General features: G+C 57.3%; 1 long non-coding RNA gene across 1 annotated transcript; it reads left to right on the top strand.

Moving 5' to 3' along the window:
* The first annotated feature begins 941 nt into the window (after positions 1-941).
* Positions 942-2,122, top strand: LOC135420064 (uncharacterized). The gene is made up of 2 exons (XR_010433322.1): positions 942-1,369; positions 1,791-2,122. It is a non-coding gene; the product is annotated as an uncharacterized LOC135420064 (long non-coding RNA).
* The last annotated feature ends 2,289 nt before the right edge of the window (positions 2,123-4,411 follow it).

Raw genomic sequence — 4,411 nt, 5'->3', positions numbered from 1 at the left:
CTGCCTAGTAGTTCCCAGTCTTTAGTCGTCAGACAGAAAGGAAGTTTAAAGTCAGTTTTAACCATAACTTTGGAAAGGCTTTTTAAGGATTTTTTGTTAGTCGATTTGCCATTACAACTTAATAAATTTTTCAAATGCTTATAGTTCTCTTTTTCTGTCTTAGTGAGGGATGCTCCCATTTTTGTTTTTTTTTTTTTTTTTGTTTGTTTGTTTCTTTATATAAGGGAAATATGCCGGGTCTGCTCCTTACCTGAATGTCGTCAGGAAGGTTGAAGTACTCAAAACAGGCTGCTCTCCTGTGGTGATGCTGCCCGCTAGTACTTTTGCCGCTTAGACTCCGGTCCTACCGTTGCGCACGACTTCGCCCCAGTCTGTGCGTTAGGACTGCTCTAATCTTCACAGAAGAGTTCGAACAATCTTGGCCTCACCACGTGGCACCAATTACGGCGGATTGAGGATATTGGGGGAGACCTCCAGGCCTTAGGTTGCTTGCTCCATTACCTGCGAGGTGTATGCCCTTCCCCCCACCCCTGCACGTGGCCCGGTGACCCCGCAAGGAGCACACACAGACCACCTGGGAGGGACGGACGAAAGAGGAAGTTTATTGTGGGGTTGGGGTTTATAAAGCTTTTAGGAGGGTCAAAGGGGACCAATCACAAGTTCAGGGTCACACAAAAGAAACCATCAGGTAAGGGGTCAACAACCAATAGGAAGGGGTTAACAGGGGACCAATGGGACACCTCAGGACACCTTGGGTCACAGGGGGGTGTTGGGAAGAGGGAGGCAGTGACACTGCAGAAAATACACAAACATGTTGAGACATGTTTAAACTACAGTAAAAGCTTCTGTTTCCATAGGGTTAGAGCTGTTTTCCTCACCAGTCCATCTCTGACAGGACTTTTTCCACACAGCATATGGCAAGTTCATTGCCACACAACGTGCTGTGTGCCTGCAGGTAAGAAAAGCTGGGAGTGCAGTCCCTCTGCTTTGCTTGCTGTGTCTCTTGGGTAGTGATTTTGGAGGGGAATCCCAGAGCGATTTGGTTTGAAGGGGACCTTCAAAGGCCACCCTGTCTTCCGTGGGCAGGGACACCTTCCCCTCTCATCCCCGGTTGCTCCAAGTCCCGTCCAGCCTGGCCTGGAACACTTGCAGGGATCCAGGGGCAGCCTCAGCTTCCCTGTGCAGTGTGCTCTAATATCTCTCCACTGGCATCCTGAAAAATGTTGTCAGCGTGTTTTGTTGGACGACGGTAAGCGGGACCTGGGTGAAAAGGACATTCTCTGAGGTGCTGGGAGAAGGAGGGCTCGTGCGGGCACCTCCAGAGACAGTGGGAACGGGAGCGTGCTGCAGAGAAGGAAAATTCCAGGGGGTGGGTGCCAAGGAATTTGTCCTTCCCTTGCTCTGTGCTCTGCACTTAGCAATGGGTCAAGTGCAGAAGTTTCCTGGGGACCCTGGAAAATGATGCCGGGTCTGCTAAGAAAAGTGGGGCCAAAGGAGCAGGACCTGGGTCTGCGAGCGTGGGAGAAACAAGGGCCGGGTCATCCTCTGCCTCCAGGAGGGAGGGCAGCAGGAAAGGCCACGGACTAAAGCACTGAAGTGCCGTTCCCCAGGGAGCCCCTGCCCAGCACTGAACTTGCTTGTGCACTTGCTGTCCCTTTGCCAGCGGAGCCGAAGCGTCGGGTGCGGGTGCCGGGGGGATGGAGCTGCCAAGGACAAACTGGGAGGGTGTTTGCGAAGGAAGGGGGTAGAAGGAGCTCTTGACGTGCTTTTTTTACTTCTTCATCCCACAGAATTGCCACGAGAGGAAATACTTCAGAGGGGCTTCCCTCCAGATAAGCCCTGAATGTGCCAGGAGGTTTCAGCCGGGAGAAAGGAGCTGTGGAAGAAAAGCAGCCTAAAAATAGCCAGCGGGGATCATCAGGTTTTCCAGCCAAGAAAAACCAGGAGGGAGATGAGGGAATCGGGTTCCAATTCCTAAAGATTTGGTGGGTGTAGGAATGATTTCTGTGTGTTTTCCAGTCCCTTTTGATTCCTGGGATGATTTTAAAATGATGGCTAAATTGGAGATGTTGTTTTTGAGAGGAAATGATGCCAAATAAATGCAAAGTTTGGGGTCAGTTTTTTGGATGATTTGGGTCAGTTTTTGGGGTCAGTTTTGGGTCATTGTTTGGGGTGATTTGGGTCAGTTTTGGGTCAGCTTTTGGAGTCAGTTTTGGGTCAGCTTTTGGGGTGATTTGGGTCGGTTTTGGGTCAATTTTTGGGGAGCACTGGGTGTTACTGGGGGTTGTTTGGGAGCACTGGGTGTTACTGGGGGTTGTTTGGGAGCACTGGGTGTTACTGGGGGTTGTTGGGGAGCACTGGGTGTTACTGGGGTGCACTGGGGAGCACTGGGTGTTACTGAGGGTTGTTGGGGAGCACTGGGTGTTACTGGGGAGCACTGGGAGAGCAAATGAAAAATAAAGAGAATAAAAAATAAACGAAATAAAAAAGGAAATATAAAAAACAAAAGAAAATTAAAAAAAAAAAGGCAAAAAACCTAAAAAGGAAATAAAATGAAAATGAAATAAAAGAGAAAAAAAAAAAAAAAAAGAAACCCCTTCTTGGGCACCCCGTTTCCTCTCCTCTCCTCCCCCCCCCCCCGAACCGTAAATTGCGGGGTCATCACCCCAAAAATGTGAGAAGGGGACCCCAAAATGTGGGTGAGGGAACCCCAGGGAGCCGAAAAAGTGGAGGGGGAGCCGCAGTAAGAAAGCGAAGCCGGGCGGTCGGGCGGCGGAGCCGAGGTGGCGACGCCGGCGCATGCGCAGTCATTGGCAAGACGCCGGCGATGACGTGGTAAGTAAGGGCAGGCAGGCGCGGGACCGACGACGCATGCGCAGTGGCTCTCGTGCCGGTGCAGCGCTCCCTGCTCGAGTTAAGGGCCGGTTCCGGCGGCAGGGCGGGACTGGCGGTCTCCCGTCTCTCCCGGGGTGTGTGTGGGGGGAATAACATGAAGATTTTTTGGGGTGAAAGCGCAGAAATTAGCCAGGAGGGACGCTAATTTGGGTAAACTCGGTCACCGGAAGTAGAGAGGGACCGGAAGTCCTCCAAGCCCCGGCGCGGAAGTCCGCCAAGCCCACAGTAAAGATGGCGCCGCCAGGACCGGAACGACCACACTAAAGATGGCGGCCCCGGCCCGGAAGTCCGCCAAGCCCACAGTAAAGATGGCGCCGCCAGGACCGGAACGACCACACTAAAGATGGCGGCCCCGGCCCGGAAGTTCGCCCCGACGCCACACTCTAGATGGCGCCGCCAGGACCGGAACTTAGCCGAGGCCACACTAAAGATGGCGGTTGTCTGACCTCCGCTGCGACCCGGACCCCCGCCCCGCGCCCGCAGCGTCGTCTCGCCGCGCCGCTTCCCGCTGTGGGGACGGGGCGGGGCGCTCGGCGGCGCCGGGCGCGGGCGGCAGGTTCGTGGGCGGCGGCAGGCACCGGCGCCGGCAGCCCCCCTCGGCGCCGCGCGCGCGGCGCTCCGCCCGCCCGCCTCGTTCCGCTCCGCTCCCCTCCGCTCCCCTCCCGTCCCCGCTCCCCCCCCCCCCCCCGCTCCCCTCCGCTCCCGCTCCCGCCGTGCCCTGGAGATGCTGTCGGAGCTGCGCCGCCGCCTTCCTCCCCCCCCCCCCCCCCAGGAAGCGACCCACGGCGCCAGGGTAAGCTGGGCGCGGCCGCTCTTCTGCCTCTCCCGCGGCCATCGGCGACTGCAGGCAGGGGAAGCGACAGGCAAGTTTCTCGCCTCTGCGGAGAAACTTGCACCTGCGTGCCGCCGCAGGGCCGGGTTCGGATGTGCCCTGGCATTGCACACGCACCACAACCCCCGCGGGGAGGGTCTGCGCTGCCTCGGGGACCCTGTCTGCGCTGCCGGGAGAGAGAAATCCTTTGGGAAGCTGGGGTGGAAACAGTAACTCTGTGAACTGCTCAGCTTTTCCTAGGCAAGGGCAGGTTTTAGGGAGGAAAGGCCCGTACTCGCGAAAGGCGCCGCGGGTCTCGCCGAGGGGTGGGGGGGGGGGCGCGCGGCTGCAGCGCCGCGCGCGGCTGCAACGCCGCTCCCGGCCGTGTCCGCCAGGCGGCGACTGTGAGGCAGGGCCCGGCGCTCGGGGGCGCTCTCGCAAGCGACGACCCCGGGAAAGCGGCGGGGTTTGGGCGCTGCCGGCCTTCCCCCGCAGTGCCCGGGCTGGCCCGGCGCCTGGCAAAACCTCTGAGGGAAAAGGCAAGGAACAGCTGCGCTTGTTCTGCCCTTTCTTTAGCCAGGGACTGGAACACAGACAAAATCGAGGGGCTCTTTGACCTGGGCAGGCTCCGAGCATTTTTCAGCCTTCCCTAGCAGGGCATTCTCACCCTCTGAAAAGCTGAAAGGCTTTAACAGCTGGAGACGC

The sequence above is a fragment of the Pseudopipra pipra genome, chromosome 11 (assembly GCF_036250125.1).
Source record: "Pseudopipra pipra isolate bDixPip1 chromosome 11, bDixPip1.hap1, whole genome shotgun sequence".
In the NCBI taxonomy this organism is placed as follows: domain Eukaryota; kingdom Metazoa; phylum Chordata; class Aves; order Passeriformes; family Pipridae; genus Pseudopipra; species Pseudopipra pipra.
The sequence above is the reverse complement of the archived record's forward strand: the minus strand, read 5'-3'. Positions and strand labels throughout refer to the sequence as shown.